The sequence below is a fragment of the Sorex fumeus genome, unplaced genomic scaffold (genome assembly GCF_029834395.1).
Source record: "Sorex fumeus unplaced genomic scaffold, SorFum_2.1 ptg000043l, whole genome shotgun sequence".
NCBI lineage: Eukaryota > Metazoa > Chordata > Mammalia > Eulipotyphla > Soricidae > Sorex > Sorex fumeus.
In genome coordinates this window covers 10,755,231-10,774,065 of record NW_026606100.1, presented here as the reverse complement: position 1 = coordinate 10,774,065, position 18,835 = coordinate 10,755,231, and the positions used below count along the sequence as shown (strand labels likewise).

At 39.9% G+C, this 18,835-nt stretch overlaps 1 protein-coding gene across 2 annotated transcripts in view; it reads right to left on the bottom strand.

Moving 5' to 3' along the window:
* The window catches only part of PRKG1 (protein kinase cGMP-dependent 1), a 1,343,145-nt gene that overhangs the window by 586,412 nt on the left and 737,898 nt on the right, over positions 1-18,835 (bottom strand). The window lies entirely within an intron of this gene.

Here is an 18,835-nt window from a genome sequence, read left to right as displayed (position 1 = left end):
TCATATTTTAAGTTCAGTCTCTCTGTATAGTTTTCAATTGAATGACTATATAACCTGAAAAGCTGTTCATTACTTTTTGAGTGGAAGGAATTATTTTTTTAAATGACTCTGGAGTGATAGCACAGCAGGTAGGGCATTTGCCTTGCATGAGGCCAACCCGGATTCGATTCCTCCACCCCTCTCAAGGAGCCTGGCAAGCTGCCGAGAATATCTCTCAAACGTGGCAAAGCCTGGCAAGATACCTGTGATGTATTCAATATGCCAAACACAGTACAAGTCTCACAATGGAGACGTTACTGGGCTCTCTCGAGCAAATTGATGAACAACAGGAAGACAGTGCTACAGTGCTAATTTCTGGAAGGAGCTAGAAAGATAGTACAGTGTGTATGACATTTGATTTATGCATGGCTGACTCGGGTATGGACTCCCAAGCTCTGCCAGGAACGATCACTGAGCAGAGAGACAGAGCCAGGAGTAAACCCTGATACAGATGGTGTGGCCCAAAAACAAACGCTAAAAATTTGTTTCTGAAACGGGAGAAGTAGTCCAGAGATTAGGGTACATGTTTTACATGTGGCTGACCCTGGCTCAACTCCATGCACCACATTGTTCTCCCAGCATAGCAGGCCATCCTGGGGTTCTTGCATGTAACTGCGGTCCCCGCTGATTCAGAATTTCAACTGGGCCCCAGAGCTTCCTAAGCACTACTAGAGACTCCTCCAAATAAAATAAAATAAGTTTCATGGGTACTCAATCATTGTATAACTGAAACCCAAGCACAAATTTTTGTAAGTCAACAACTGTACCTCATGGTGTTTCACTAATAAAAATTAAAATAAAATAAAATAAAATAAGTTTCCCAGTTTTGCTGAGATATAAGTGAATACAGAATTACATTCATTTAAGGCATACAAGAGTAATTTGATATATGTATATATATTTACATATATAGAGAGAATAAACAATGATAACAATAATCTATTATGATATATATGTCTTATTTTAAAATTAAGTTTCAGACTATACATTTCTAATGAAAAAGTTATAGGATATTCAAAATATTATTGAAAACTTTAAAGAGTCTATAGAGATATATATGCATATATAATTGATCAATCATAATCATTTTGATGGCTGCTATCTTTCTTCCCTCTTTGAACCTTTAACTATTGAGGCAGATAAGAAAAATAACCTAAGAAATCTTATATTTCCATGTTGCTGATCTGTAAGCATGTAAATTTTCCTTTTATCGCAGTTTTTTTGTTTTTATTTTGAGTGACACATGGTGATGCTCTTAACTAAGAGTTTAAGGGTCTTGGTTACAGTGGTGGCCATAGGTCTTGGGATCAAACCCAGGACTCCTGAATAAAAAACCTGTGCACTAGCCCACTGAGATATCTCCCCAGGCCCAAGATTTAAAAAATTACTCTGCTGCATTGTTAGCTGAAAAAAATTTTTCATGAGGAATATTTGAAAAATATTTGAGGGTAGGCAGGCAGCTCAGTGGTAGAGCACTTGCCATGTATGTGAACCTGGCTTCCTAGGATCAATTCCCAGCAGAGGAAAAGTAATCACAAAATAATATCTCCAGTTTTTATAATAGATGTCAATAGGAAGATAGAATTTAGCATACAGTAAGTTTTCCTGGAAGAAATCCATTCCGTGTGCTGATAACTATCTTTTTAACTATGCTTCCTAGGAAATTGGGAGAATGGCACATGTCCTTCCAAAGAAGAAAAGCTTTATAACTAGGTAAGCATAGAGACTGGCTTGCTGATATACAAACACACAGTTTATGATATTAACAACTCAATAACCACATCCATACTGATTCTAATAGCGTGTTGCCTTGGCAATCAATGAATGATAGCAATTACACAGCAACACATGTTTGTACTTGTTTGAATGTATTTTGTTATAGTAAGTTCCTGTAAATATCAGAGGCTAATCTATACGCTCAACCAGGGAATGCTGGGTTGTCGGATTATATGACCTGGAAACCTCTTCCAGGAGACATTGGAGAAAGTTGTTGAGAAAGATTTGGGACCGATGATTAGGTCCTTGAACACCAGAGCTTTCGCAGAGCAGTTGGGGTACATGAATGTCCAAATGAAAGAACTTCATTTTGAAACATGGGTAGTAGATTGTAAACCAAAATGAAGCCACTTGAATATGCTCTAGGAAAATATCAGAAACCAGGAGAGTGTCCTACAAACTAGAAAAAGCGAAGTTTCTACTTGATAGCTTAACAAAAGGTTTAATACTTTGTAAAAGCAAGCAGAAGGCAATCCCTTCCACAGAGGCAGGGGATAGGAATTTTCAAAAACTAGACCATATTAGTTGCGGGGAGAAGAGAGGAGAAGCTGTGTCTCATTTCAACAGGTAAAATGCTAATAATTGCCCATCATGCTACAAGCCAGAGAATACAGGACAGTTATGATGAGACATGTTCAGCATCCACATGGCCAAGGCTCAGCATCTGTGGGAAATCCAGTTTGGGAAGAGACGATGAGATGGTTTAACATACTAACACTAATGGATGTGAGCTTTCAGGACTCATAAAGCTAACGACAATTTACAGAGGCCAGGAAAGAAAAGGTCACATAGACATAAAACACCTGCATTTTCAGTGAATATCAATGAGGAAAACAGACAGATAAATAGGCTTCCTAAGAGACAGTTCACATATTTTCTCATTCCGACTTTTCACCTCGGGGCTCTTGATGTTATTTCCTCAGAGATAAGGCAATAAATACGCATGTGATATCATTTTAAAAAAATGGCAGTTCTTCCCCCTTTCACTGGGATTCAATAAACTCTTATCTTAGAAAATCAAACAATACTAATACTATGATAATACTTGCTATTTTCACATTTTCAATTCCCATCCTCATCTCTTGTTGCTATAGTGACAGGAAATGGCACACACAGTTGTGGTGGTCACACACATACTCGCCAGGAATTGAACTCTTGGTTGAGTATGTAGGTTAGCCGCTGATGTTTACAGGAACTTACTATAATAAAATACATTGAAACAAGTACAAATACGTGTTTCTGTGTAATTGCTAGCATTCATTGGTTGTTCCTCCCAATGCAGATTCTAGGGCTCTGTATTCAGATTTTTAAAACCGCCTAGAGGGGACTCAGGTACCTCTGCTTCCCTGGGTTCCTATAGGAATTTTTAATGCATGTTGTTTTGGGATTTAAAAAAAAAGTTTTGTTGATCAGCTATCTATGATGTTTGGCTAATTGTCGAAAAATGAGCTCCTAAGTAGTGTGTAATAAAATGATGCCGGGGAGAAAAGTATAAGGGGAGTTCAGGCTAAGTAAGGTCCAATAGTTTTTAAAAAGGATGCATTGATTAAATTTAAATGGGCTTATTATCCTATCTTGTAGCTTTCTCATTCATCAAAAACAACTACTGTTAGTTTCTCTGATGTTTTTTGAGAACTACCTTACAAATAAACTAAAGTGTTCAGATCTATATACACACACCCTGGGGGGATAAATAATAAGGAATATTATCATTCCCTCTCTCATATTCTGTTAAGATATATCTCTAGGATACTAATATTTTAATGCACACATAGTTTTCTATCATTAGAAAGATGCAATCTATGAAAGGTTATAATAATTATAGCTATGAGAAAAAATAATTCACACGTCAACTAATAGCTAGTTTAAATGGTTGATGAGTAGTGTTCCAAGTGAGTCCTGAGGACGGTTTGTTTAGTCTTTCACAGAAAGAGAAACTTGCTGTAGGGCTTCTTAAGATGCCCACAATTCTCTGCGTTGGTGGGCTGCTCTGGACAGCAGCACCCAGAGATTCTGCTCTGCACATCCAGCTCCTCTTTCCCTCTGCCTGTCATTTCTTTGTCCTCTACATCCTCTTCTTGCCTTTCAAGAGACAAGAGAAAGTTTTTTTCTAAAGCTTTATTCCTGAAGCCAGGAAGACAGTAAACAGGTAGGGTGCTTGCTGTATAAGTGGCTGATCGGGGTTCAATTCACAGCATCCCATGTGGTTCCCTGAGCCTGCCAAGAGTGATCCCTGAACACAGAGCTAGAAGTAAGTTCGGAGCAACACTGGGAGTGACTTTCAAACAAACAAAACAAACAAAAGCAAAAAACTTTACTCCTTATGATTGTACTTGTTCTTTTCATCCTATTTCATTTGTTCCAAGTCTGCCTTAGCTTTGTACTTAATTGATACTCTCTGCAGGACAAAAACTCACACCACTTTCTTGGTCTGCTCTTGGTCTTCTCAGTTTTGAAACTATCACGCTTCTCTGAAATAAACAATAATAACAACAACAACAGAGGGGCTGGCAAGATAGTATAGCAGGTAGGGTGCTTGCTTTGAGTGTGGTTGACTCAGGTTTGATCTCAGGTATCCCATATGGTCTCCAGAGCCCTGCCAGGAGTGATCCCTAAGCACAGAGCCAGGAGGAAGTCCTGAGCACTGCCAATTGTGGATATAAAACAAAAATCAAAAATAACCATAAAATAAAATAAAGCAAAAAAATTCCACCAAATGCAGAGGTCCAATATAACAGTAATGTAAGAAATTAAAAAATAGTGTGTACTCAGATTTCAGTGGCTCTTCTTGAGATGGAGTGCTGTTTCAAATTCAAAATAATTTATAGATATATTTTATGAAGACATCTGGAAGCGCTACAATAATTTTGCTGCACTGTACAAATACTGCACTGTCGCACTGTCCTAATGCCAATACACCAGACTGTAACTTGCATCGCATAGCCTATAAAAGTCTAGGGTGCATAATGTTTTAAAGTCTACAGGAACACTCTCACCCATTATTCTAGTTTTAAACCAGAAAAAAACATTCAATCTATTTTTATATACTGTTGATAAATAATGCCTTCTGAATTTCCAAACATGAAATTTGCCATTTAAATGTTTCTTTTTACCAAATAATCATATATATCTTATTTCCCACATTTTTTTTCACCAGAGTGACAGTTTCAGTGTGAAACAACTTAAATTAATAGCCATCTCTACTTTGCTTTTCCCCCTCTGAGAAATAATTTAGGGCTTTAGGGCACTCTTTTTATAAACAAGCAGCCACAAAAGATTAGAAAAGAATTCAGCACAACAAATTTTCTTGGCAAAATAATATATTAGCTAAATTGTGTCCATTAAATCACCTGCGACACTGGCAGCTGGCTTTAGTGCTATACAATAAATGACAAAATAAGCCATTGCAAGATTTTTCAATATTCTGTCATGTGGTTATAGATTTCAAGAGTTTCTTACTGTCAGTTTTATGCTGCATTTTTTTACAAAACTGACAGCCCGCTGACAAGGCAAGAAAAGTTAAAAATTTGGCTGGTGGTAAAATTTAACAGAAGTTTCCTTTGGAGAATAAAACGTTATTCTAAATGCAGAAAAAAAAGTTAAAACTTCCAGGAACTGTTTCCCTGAGTCAGATACCTTGGAATTATATTTTTCCTCTTTTCTTGTAAAAACTGAGCAAATAATTTAGCTTATCAATGTCTGAATTTCTTCTTTCATCAATAGAGTGAAACAAAACAACAAAAACTGAAAACAATCTTATATGGGTTATCATGTATGTTGAATTTTACATATACACACACACACGCACACATACTTAATGTATATGGCATCTATATACATTATAGTGCATGGCCCTATAATCATTATAATAGTTTTGATTTGAATGGCTTTTCTTCATTTGTTAGAATGTAAACAAAACAGCATTTTAGAGTCTACACTAAAAAAAATATTTTATGTAAGACAATCTTTTATATACAACCTGGAGTTGTATAATGATATGACTTTATTTAGTCCTAGATTTTCCAATTAACATACTGGAAAAAAATTTGCCCAAGGACAAAGGATACAAAGGACCACTTAGAAATAATATAAATTCATGGATGCCCTGATTTACTCTCACCTTTGCCATTATGGGTCTATTTATTAGAAAGATGATTACTGGCTCTAAGGGCGGGGGTATGTGCTTTGCCTGTGGGAAGCTGGTTAGGTGCCCAGCACCTCACTCTGTGGCTCCCTCAGCACTGTCAGATCTTCTCCCCATGGCAACCAATAGGTGGCCCCCAAGCACTTCCAGGAGAATCCCCCCAAATGGAAGTGACCCTCCCCAAATAAAGTGTTTAATTCCCTTTTCACTCACAACACTTCCCCTGATTTAACCTTTCCAACAATTCATTTTATCTGCTTTCTCACTGACTCACCCACAGTTACTGACAGCTACCTCCTACATGAAGAAAAAGTTCTGGGATCATGGAAAGGAAATAGACCAAATAAAAAAAAGTTTTGAGACAAGCAATGAGAACTGCCTTGGCTACCAGGAGGAAAACAAAAGCTAGAGGAACTTCACTTTGCCTCCTATGGTGGATTCTTTTTAAGAGCACAAACCTCATTTGTATCGGGACAGTAGGAAATACATAAATATGTTTGCATTAAAGAATGTTGGAAAGTAATGAACATAGTGTAGAGCAAGCAACTACAGAAATAGGAAATACTTTTTTGTTAGATAAGAAAGTATGTGAATAAGGAAACTCCATCTTCCTAAGATGTCAAAGTCTTCAACTAATTTCTGAGTCCACAAAACAGGACAATGCATCCCATTATCTCCAGAGGCTCCTGCCCCTGCAGCAAACAATTGTGATGCTTCACTTGTGTGTGTGTGATTGATGGTCAAAGAAATCAAACTCAGGTGTGTTTCCTTTGCTTCAAGCACAAATGCACAAATGGTATTTGAGTTTGGTAGCAATACTTAATGTAACTGTGAAATGACCTTGGTTATATCTTATTCTGCTGAGCTTATATATTGTTCTCAAGGAATTATACTTTATAAATTCTAAATATAACGAATGTTCAGTGAATGAACAAATGAATGAATGGCCTGACACTGATGTACTCTTCACCAAAAAATGGGTTTGCCTTTTACTTCCAGCTAGAGAGGAGTGAAATCATACTGACTTTGAGTAAAATGCAAGCACTTAGAAGTCATAAATCCCTGTCCTCTGGATATTCTGGTGTATATGGGTAGCGAAACCTAGCACAGTAAAATGACAGTCCTTTCCTCAGCAATAAAGCATACAGACTCATGCATATACATTATATATTTAATATGCTATCTTCAAGGTTGGCAATCAAGACAATAGATAAACAGCAGTTATAATTCATCTTTACCTCAAAAAATCAAACGCATCATAAACACATTTTGAAACCACATATATAGTGTCTTCTCTCTCTTATCTGCCAGAAGGGACAATATATTCCTCACAGGTATAATAATATCACAAACTCTTATCAGAGTATCTTAAATCCTCAGAAAAAGATGAAAGTTAATAGAAATTTCTAGCAAAAAAGTTCACAGAAGCAGGAGTGACACTTCACTTGTAAGATCCCCCAGTGCAAACTCAGTGGGCCAACTTTCCAATATTATATAATCACTATTTATGAACTAGGTGCTGAATCCATTTTAGTGGAATAAGGAACAATAGTATCCCTGAAGTGTGATCAGACTTTGTGTGGTCTGAAATGCCTAAATTCCACTGTGATGGACACATTTCATCCAGCCACCCCCAGCTTCTTCCTCCTCCTCCCCATCTGTTTGTGCCTGCTCTCAGGAGGGTTCCTGGGTTCCTGAGCCTCCCTGTGAAGTCCTGCAGGTGAGAATGAACTCCTGTAACAACTGCTCAAACATAGGACCTTGGCAGCCACCTCCAGACCACAAATTGGCAGAGAAACTTCTGCACTTTCTTTTAATCTCCCTGCAGGCATCAGCTTCTCTTTCCTGGACCCCTCATGGGCTGTGGGCTAATACACTCCAATCCATTTTCAGAGCTAACAAAAGACAGAGCTCTGGAGGAATAGGTCGTTTGCACCTCCCTGTTTCCCTAAAGTCACTTGTATTGTTCCCAGAAGTCAGGAGGGAATTGGCAAACACCTAGGGGTGAGTGAGATGAAATTCTCTCATTGTATTGGCTCCACAAGGAAGTATATGCAGCTATTTCAAGGTAAATGTCAGATGGAGGAAGATCAAAATAAATAGAATTTCTTTTATTTCTGCACCATTAAACTGCCAAGATAAAATTATAAGCCTTTCTATATGTAGAGAAATCTTCTATATGTAGAGAAACTTTAAAATCTATATTTTAAAATATTCACTGAAAGATTATACTTTATAATACATATTCACTGTAAGAAACTCATGCAATATATATGTACATACATTATGAGCTTTCTAAGGATTATGAATGAGTGGTTAAACATTTCTTAACTAGTCTTTTCCTATGTATAAATCTTTATTTTAAAATGTCTCTAACAATTGTTCATTTTAGAGAATCTTATGCTATTTTTGCAGACAACTGGGATGATTTGTGAAAATGGTAAAGAAAAGCTGCCTTTGGTGGTAGATGCATCGAGAACAGCAGGGCCAGAGAAACAGATCAACTGCCTTGAGCTTGTTTTTGCATACAGGTTTCATCTTTCACACTGCTAGGACTGACTCCTGAGAACCTAACTAGTAAGTAGTAGCTCCTGAGCAGTGCCCAAACAAGAGAGACAGAGAGAGACTGACTGTCTAGCTGTATTACTAGGACCACTGCATAATGGTTTAAAATATTGAAAATCTGTTCTGATTGCAGTCACTTCCCTTGAGCCCTAAGAGTGCCTGTCTTGGTTTCTCTATGGTTCAACTGATAAAGATGGCTAGGTATAGCCACAACAAAGGTCTGAGTACCCCCCATTGCCTCTGATTGCTGGGCAGCAAGTGCAAAGAGTTGTTACATAACTTTTCTCACTATCCCCCTGGTTCACAGGGACCAGAGCTGGGTCTTCAAGTCTCCTTCCAAGAAAGCTGCAACAAGTACCTAGACCAACTTATTGTTCTCTGTAACAAGTAAATTATAAACCGATACAAGAACCCCTTGAATGGCAGTAGACCAGCAAAAGAAATCAGAAATCTGATTTATACAAAGGCAAGAAACACACACACACACACACACACACACAACAAAACCAGGAGACAGACAAAGAGAAAGACTAATGGATGAGAGGAAGGATGGAAAGAGAGAGAGGGAGAAAGTGGAGAGAGGAAAATGGGACAGATGACACAGCATCCTGAATGTGTTGTAACTGCCCATGTCTTCTTTTCCTGAGACGCATGTAATGGATTCAATTACGCTTTCCATTCAAACCCTGTCCCCTTGCAAATCCCTATGTTGACAATATTCTAATGCAACTTATTTGGAGGTAGGGTCTTTAAAGAGAAAGTGAAGGTAACATGAAATCATAAGGGCGGATCCTAATTCAAGATAACAGGTATAGCTAAGAAGTGTTAGTGATGAGAGAAATCCCCCACACATCAGAAAGTCCAGAAAACAGGAAAGAGATCATTTGCACTTTAAGGAGAAAGGCTTGGAGAAGGCAGCAGCACTTGTACCTTCATCTCCTACTTGAAGCATCCAGAACTGAGAGCCAAGTAATCTATCTTGGCCACGGAATCTGTGGTATTTTATTATGACAACCCAAGTACACTACCATGGGCAGTTAACAAAAGATAACCCCATAGGTTCTCATAGATAATAGAGCATCATTAAAATAGTATCCTCACCGCTGGGTTGGAGTTGTATTCTTGTATGTGTTCAAAAAAGTGCAAGTCCTTGTTCTATTACATAGATATAAAAATTGGATTATGTATTTTTATCTAATTTTGACTCTGGGGCATCTAATTGATGCAAATTTGAACTGGCACTCTGAAATGGTTTTCAAGGATGGTTGAAACGAATCCAAAATAAATTACCACCCTGGTTTTTGCTATAGCTGTTTTTAGCAATCTGAGACTTCATCACACTTTTCAGAAAAACCTCTTTATACAGGCTAGCTGAGCCTCTAAAGAGGGATACTAACTTCTGAAATAAATGGCACTGTGGACATTCTTTGGAATCTTGGTATTGGATTAGTCTGAACCCAGAGAAGGTGGAAAGTCAATAAGATCATTTGAAAATAGGATGTTTCAGGGCCTGATTTGAGGGCTGTATTTTTCCACAGTTTATGAGGATACTTCCTTCCTCTGTGTTCTCTCAGGTGACAGCCTGAAGCAAGTAAAAGGGAGCTCTGCTTCTTGTCCAACTAGTTATGCTTTCCCTGTTTGAGTAAATGGCCTATGTCTGCCAACACACACTAGAAAGTAATAGTCTTAATGACATCCTGAACATGACCATGTGCTCAAATATGCATCTTGTGTGCCAGAGCAATGCAGTGCTGGATCAGCTTGGATTCCTCAGTCAAAGTTTAGGGAGGTATTCTCAATAAAAATGAGTAAGTGGGGTTTCCACCAGCAACTAGCTACTTGGAACATATTTTATGGTGTACTTTAACAACTTAATAGAACTGGGGAGAAAATTCAAAGAACTGAGGTGCATGCCTTGCAGTGGGAACGCTGGGCTCAATCTCTGGCACCATATATTTCTCCCAGAACCACATTGGAAATAGCTTTCTCCTTCAACCTGCCCTCAAATCCTTTGCATGTGGCTCCAAAAACATCAAAAAGAACGCAGCAATAATACCAAAAAAAATCCAAGTACCTAATAGTGGGTAAGGCGGTTGCTTTGTGTGTGACTTATTTGGCTCTATCCCTGGCACTCCACAGAGCATGGCCAAGAGTAATCCCTGAATGCAGAGCCAGGAGTAAGCTCTGAGCACCAAGAACTCCTCCTCACCAACCTCCACCCCCCAAATCTCCATAAAATATCCTAAGGTACTGAACCTAAAAACTATCCATGTTTAAGTAGAAAACTATTCTGTTAAAAAGGCAATGCTATTCTAGGTTGTCTCTACATTACAAATGCAATCAATGAAAGACTATTAGATTATACACCCAAACTCTTGAAAGGCAAAAATTTAGATACAGTAGAAAAATGAACAGTATTACAGTAAAATTTTGTCCTTGTTCTACTTAAGGTAGCCACTTTTCTTTTAAACATAAGAAAGGCATATTAATAATAATCAGACAAAATATGGTAAAATGAATGTTTCATGTAACAAGTCAGTATAGGCTGTATTGTTAGCGTATTAGTGATGCAGAAATGAAGCTCAGAGAAGTAATTTGTCTGAAGGTATGAATTATTTGTTAAACGAGACAGCCAATCCAAGTTTCTCTTGCATATGTCAGTGATCTTATGCCTTTACTTTGCAGAAGTGATGAGAACATATGTTGGGTGGGAAGAAGCTGAAGATCTAGATTCCATTATAGGCTAAGTAATTGTGTGCTCCCTTCTCTTCTGTGGGCCTCATTTTCATCTATTAAAAACAAAACAAAAATGGAGTTGGTTGGTTTGCACAAACCATCATTTGGTTTTGTCCAACTTCTTGCCATGGAATGAATGATCCATCAATTTTAAGTGCATGTAGCCTTCTTTCTGATAATAAACATCATTAATCTACCAATAAGTAAATGACATGTTTGTTATTTCTTGGTATGTTGTCTTATCTGAGACAAATTTCTAAAACTTGAAAAAAAGTGTTATGTGCCAACATCATCTGCGATTTGAGAAATCTAGGCTGTTTTATTTTATTTTATTTTATTTTTTTGAGGACACTTTCAACAGTAGTCAGGGCATACTCCTGGCTCTGCACTCAGGAATCTCTCCTGGCAAGTCTTTGGGGACCATATGAAATGCCAGGGACTGAGCACTGAACCTGTGTCAGTTGCATGCAAGGCAATCATCCTACCTGCTGTAATATCTTTTGAGGCCCTGGACTATTTTATTTTATTGGAGAAAAATAAAATTACCTATGTAAATGCATCTTTAAAAAAATCCTTGTGATGTTTAACTATAACCTTATAAATTAAAAATAGAAACATACTCTCATTGCTTTGGTCTTTATGCCTTACAGTCCATCTGTTGCCATAGCACTGATTGTGATGTCAAAATTGCAATTAGTTACACTCAGGGACAATCAGGATAAAGGCCAAGGGAGATTATGTCCAGGCTTTAATAACTTGTGATTACTGTTCTAATTGTGAAATAGGAAGCTTAAAATCAAGGCTGTTTTCAGGCTACCGCTCTTCCACTTACTAGCTCTGCATCCTTGGGAAATTAATTTAAAGGAAAAATAATTAAAGAGCTTGAAATTTTGAGTAGAATTTTATGTATTTAAATCCTGAGTCTGCCAGCTAACGTGGGCAAACAGGTTAATTTCCCTGTGCTTCTGTCTATTTAGTTATAAAACTAAGATTATATGAATACGAATGGACGTTGAAATAAATATTGTATTTCTGAAAACATTAGAGGATGGCCTTACTATTTAAATCATGATTAGATTTTATGAATAGTAGATATATTTTGAGGGAGTGAGTGGCTGGGGCCACACAAGTAGTGCTCAAGGGCCAGGGACTGAACTGTGATCAACCACATGCAAGGCAAGCCCCATAATCCTCCCATCCCTCCAGTTCCTATGCCATTAAAATCAGGATACTTCACAAGATCACTGTCAAAAATAGATGGATGGAACCAAAGATAGGTATTGTATAAGCTGAAAGCATTAAATTACCATTTTGTTAATAAGTAGTTTCATATGTAATGATCTTGTATTAGTAAAAAACAAAAAATACTGAGGCTGAGGTGCTGGAGAGATGGTATAGCAGGTAGGATGCTTGTCTTGTAAATAAATTGTTTCAATCCCTGACACCCCTTATCCCTACCAGGAGTTAGCCTTGAGCACCACAGGGCATGTAAAAAAAAAACAAATTTAAATAAATAAATGAGTGATTGGAATAAAAGACATATAAGCAAAGAAAAGGTATAAGCAAAGCAATATAAAGCATATAAATAGGATACAGGATCTGTACTTAAGTTCTAACATACAATTGATTCCTCTAATACAAGATAGAAGATAATGTATGTGAAATCAATACTCCATTTTAAAAGGAGAATCTTTGATGTAAGCTTTAAAGTATACAAGAGGATTTAGACATGAGGGATAATGCAAGACAAAGGGAAGAGAACACATTCACCACAAAGAAAGAATGAAAAGAAGTTAGGAGGTAAACATATGAATCACATATTGTAGAAGTGGAACAATTTGGTCAGGGTAGACTATATAAAGGGGGAAGGCTAGAGAATGAATTCATAGTTTGTCAATTGCTAAATATTGGAAGAACAACTGTCACAATTTAAATTTCATGTCACAACAAATTAAAATGGGCCAAGCAAATGGCCTCTGCTGCAATTTGGATATTTGGCATGTATGAGAGTTGGGTTTGGTCCCCGGGCCCACAATGGGCTAAGATAGATGATTGGAAACAGTCCAAGTGCTAAAGTTTTAATAATGGAAAGGTTTGGTAAGACCGGTAGTCTTAAACCTGCACCATCATTAGTCTACATTTATTTATATTTCAGAAATAACAAAAAGCTACTAACCTCACATGAAGTTTTTGTTCAGAAATTTGATCTTTAGCTTTTGTCTGAAAGACAATCCCTTGTCATACTTCTGACCCACTCCCATTTCGCTTTTTTTTTTTTTTCTGGTGGCTAGTGATCAAACCCAGGGCCTCGTAAAACTAAGGCCAAAGTGCTCTGTTGCTGAACTACATACCAGGCTTAACCTACTGTTTCCCCTGAGGGCATAAAAATGCCATATCCCAATATCATGTCTTGTTTATTGCCAGCTCCTGGGTTGTTCAAATTTATTTGTACATATTAAACTTAACCTATCTCTTAAGCCCAAGCTCTGCCAGGAATCTATCCTAGGTACTCTATCTAGACCTTACTATTTTCCTCAAATTTTTTAGGTACTTAATGACATATATTTTACAAAATGGTTATATGGAAGAACTATCAGTGACATATAAATGAACAAAATATTGGCAGCAGTGCCTCATTCTACTCAATATGTACAGCTAATTTTGGGTATATTGATTAATGACATAGGTTTACTTTTGTGTAAGAACAGTTTGTGAGATTCCTAATTCTAAGGCTGTGTCCATTATTCATGTAACGTTTGTATAACCATTTGTGCTAAAACCCATTCTAGGTTGTGATTATATGGTGGCCTGGGAGGCAATTCTATTTATTTTTCATTTATGATTATCTTCCTTTAGTTTCCAACCTATAGCCCTCATCAGTCCTCTAGGGAACTGGGTAGTAGTGTACAGATTTCTGGAAACACACACACACACACACACACACACACACACACTCTCTCTCTCTCTCTCTCTCTCTCTCACACAATCACATATATAGTAAATTTTCTTATGCAGTAAATTTAGACTAGAGTCACAAGTTTTTCATTTCTCAGATGTTTCCAGGTGATTTTATTGCTAGTGGTTCAAGAATAACATTTAAGAGAACTTGTTCAAGACAACTCTAAGGTACTTTGTTAAACTGACAAAAGGGATTCTAATTCTTTCCTCAGATAATGTTATAGTTTAGAAGGAAAATTACAGGGCTGGAGTAAAAGGTGCTTGCAGCTGGAATCCCTGAGAGCAGCACGGGTCACTTCTGAGCACAGAGGCAGGAAGTACTGAGCACTGCTGGGTGTGATCCCAATATGAAAACAGAACAAAAAAAATAGGAGGAACACAGTGATTCAACTAAAAGGTAGTTGTAGTATCAGAAAAGTAACAATAAGGAATTGTTTCTATTCACAGAAAAATGAACTTAAATCTAACCCAGTAGGTATATGAAGTTTAATGAGAACTTTGTAGAAGACAGTACATGTTCCTTCTTATTTTACAAGTATGGCCATCTCAAACCAATCTTTCCATTTGGAATCAAGGAGATACAGAGAACAGAAAGACCTGTTATATAAAGCATTTATAGTCATGGTGTGCTTGTCTTATCTGTTTCCTGAGTTTCTCAGCTCAATGCATGCATTCTTTAAGCCCAGAGCAGCTTTGCTCTCTTGGATTAGTGTATCTGACCAGCTTACTTTTTTTTAACAACTGGCTTTTTGTTGTCTTTAATTTGTTTTGGTTTCTGAGTCACACCCTCTGAGGTTTAGAGTATACTTCCAGCGCTTCCTTTGGGGTTGCTTCCAGAGGTATTCATAGGGGTGTACAGTGGGACTAGGAATCAAACCAAAGCCTCATATATGCAAACATCCACTCAGTCCTTTGAGCTCTCTCTTCAATATTTTTTTTAAGAGACCACCCAACTATTGTAACTTTTCACAGTGTAGTAAATTTAGTTTGATTTCAGGAACATGGAAAACACATAGTCACTAACTCCCGTGCTTAGATTCCTGATCTTAGAGAAGTGTGTTCAAAATGCAGATTCTCTCATAGGACCCCAGAAAAACTGAATCAGAACACGGTAAGGGCAGGTGGTAAGGTCCAAAAATTTAACTTAAAAAGCCACAGCTCCAGGTTGTTCTGAGCCATGTGGGAAGCCCACAGATTTGAAAACTATCAATTAGTGGTAGCAGTAATTTCTCCCTATGGTGCCAGAGTGATAGTACCAGGGGTTAAGGTACTTGTCTTGTGTGCTACTAACCAGTTTGAATTCCAAGAACTTCTGGGAGTAATATCTGAACATAGAGATAGGAAGGGCGGAAAAACGGGAGGAAGGGAGGGAGGGAGGGAGGGAGGGAAGGAGGAAGGAGGAAGGAGGCTGGCTCAATTAGATAAACTGTACACTCTTTCTACAAACTTTCCAACGTATCTGATTAGCTATTTCCAAATCTCATAATTTCATTTAACTCACACAATTACTCACAAAATAGATGTCTAAGTTGTTCCTAATAAAATGTGAGTAAAAATTTTTACTTCTCTTGAGATGATAAAGAAAAATGGACTTATTCTTGCTGGCCCAAAGCATCACAGCCTTGGCTTCCCTCTATTCAAACCCCTAATAGCATTACAAGCAGGAAGCTATTCTGTTTCTCTGATATACCAGGAAGACTTTACCAGAGCACACAAATACCACTTGCAAACAAAAGTTATCAGGTGTATTGACGAGTACCTGTTTAAGCTTCCTTTTAAGTATTAAATGGCAGAAGGTAAATGAATACTTGTATTTGTAGCTACTTCTGTATACTCATTGCGGGTATATTCACTAGACGATGATACCAAAGATTACATAACGATTTCTGATGATACAAAAAATCTATATTCCCTCAAAAGTCACATGTAAAATAAAATATGCTGCTAAGGAGCTGGGACATGGGCTCTGGAGAAGTGCAGACTAAAAATGAATTCCATGTATATAATTAATATTTTTTTTACAGTGGCAGAGATCTGATAAGGGTTGGCACACATGCAAGGTAAAGAATGTAGTTTTAATTTTTGTTTGGGAGCCATAACTGTGGCTGCATAGTTCATATCAGGCAGGGCAATCCAGTCCAGGGATTGGACTAGATTTAAGCCATTTAAACTATCTCCCCGACCTATATTCAATTTTTCTAAGCAATCACATTATTGGGGTGGGGGGTGTGAGGACGGCAAGGTAAAGAACGCAGGTGATCATGCAAGGCTTACTCATTTGTAAGAGCCATATTTTTAAAGAGTAACGAAAGGAGTGAGTCATGTTAAAAATTTTTTTCTTTTATCCACGAATAAAAACAGTCCAACATGTAAACAGTATTCACGACATTTATTTTTATAATCTTCAATTTCAGCCATGCACAACACATGCATAACACATCTCAATTATAATTCTGTATTGAATTAGAAGCCCTCCATGTTCATTTAGATGTACTGAAATGTACCATTGCAAAAACAGTAGGACCTGAGAGAGTCCCAGGCCTGCTGGGTGGATCATCCCACCTGCCTTAAAAACAAAAAGATTCTTTCCAAACGTATTAGTTTTCCAAGAGTCTAACGGAACATCAGTTTCACAGTTAAAATAGAATGAAACAGATCAAAGCAAAAGTTTGATTTCTCAAGTCACTCAAATGCGCAGGATTTGAGCAGGTGCTGAACCAGCCAACCTGGGTAAGAAATCTGCATTACTGTGATAGTACTGCGGGAAGGGCATCTGCGTTGCACTGAGTCTACCCGGGTCTGATCCCCAGCACCCCACATTACCCCCAAGTCGTAGCACTGCACTGTAGCACTGTCCTCATTGTTCATCCATTTGCTGGAGCAGGCCCAGTGACGTCTCCATCGTGAGACTTGTTACTGTGTTTTGCATAACGAATATGTCATGGGTAGCTTGCCAGGCTTTGCCGTGGGGGCGAGATACTGTCGGTAGCTTGCCGAGAGGGGTGAAGGAATTGAACCCAGGTCGCTCTGGTCAGCCCCGTGCAAGGCAAACGCCCAAGCCACTGTGCTCTCTCTCCAGCCTGGGTTCAAGAATCAGATGGAAAATTTAAATCACTAAGACAAAAACAAAACTCTCTCTCCCTCTCTCACTCCCCTTAACTTCAGCTTTTGATGGGTTTTCCAATGAAGAAAGCAGGGCACTTCCTGAAGGGGACAGGAACAGCCTCCTGCCTGGGAGGCGAGTGGTGGGATAAGGACCCCCTGTCGGGAGGTGAGTGCTGAATAATCACCTCCTGCCCGGGAGACGGGTGCCAGGACTACCTCCTGCCCTGGAGGTGGAAGCCGTTCACTGCTGGCCGAAAAGGCAGCGCCAGCTGGAGCTGGACAAACAGGGAGAAGCGGTCGCAGGAGTTGAGCAGGTGCGGGCAGCCAGCAATGTTGTTCTCCACGAGCCAGTGGTGTGGTCCAGGGGGTCCAGCACGCCCAGGGTCTTCAGCTGAGGCTTCGAGGGGAAGAGGTAGTTAATGATCCACTTGAGCTCCAACGTGTAATTGGTGTAAGGCACGAGGCCCTGCTCGCAGGCACTTGTAAGCCGGAAACCGTGGGTGATTCGCCCTGTCCGAAATCTCCCACTGCAGTTGAAGTGGGTGAGACTCTCATTGTACCTCAATTCCTCAAAGTCCTTGTGGTTGGTCTCCACTCCCCCAGTGCTCAGGTACTCCACGACACCAGAGTCGGGCAAGGAGCTGAGGTCAGCACACAGCTCCCCCAGCACGCCGGGCTGCTGGCTCCGGGAAGCTCTGTTGGTGATGTTCTTCACTTCTGACAGGAACGTCATTGTCTGGACCGGCTTCAGGTCCGAGTACCCCGGGTCGCAGTGCGTGTGTGCGTCCTGCTCCAAGATGGGGCTTCCCCACTAGGGCCGCTGGAGAGGCCGGACAAGGCCGACCGCGCGTCGCCCCACGTCGTCTTTGCCTGTCTGGGGATCTGGGGCCACACTTGCAGTGCCCGGGACGGAGCCGGGGTCGGCTGTGCGCCAGGTAAGAGCCTCAGCCAAGCGCTCTCTTACCTGTCTGGGCCCGCGCACATCCCAGGGGCTGAAAGCCGGCGATGTCTTCGAGCCCGACAAGGCTCGCTGGGGCTGGGTCGGAACCTCAGCTCAGGAGAAGGGCGTTTGCTCCGCTCGACCCCAGCACCATCCCCCCCCCCCGGACCCCCCCCCTCCCCCCCCGAGCTGGAGAGGAGGAGCAAGGACCCACCACAAACCCGAAAGGCGAGAGGCTGTTTTTTCGGGGGGGGGGGGGGGCGGATTAGAGACGCGTCTGTGCAGGGGGCGCTCCACGCCGGGGCGGGGATCCTGCGCCCGCCCAGAGTCTCCGCGACCCCAGTGGCGCGCGGCTTCCGCTTGGGGTTCTTCTCTGAAGCGCGGCTTCTTTCTTTTTTTTTCTCTCGTCTCTCATCGCCCATCTGGCTTCGTTCTCTCGGAGAGCGAAACGCCCAACGTGCCCGCGAACCCGCCTATGCCCTCACCCGCGGCGCGGGGAGGGGTGGAGGGAGGAAGCGCCCGCGGAACGGTGGCGACGGCGGAACGGTCTGGGCAGGCGGCCGCGGGCTTCC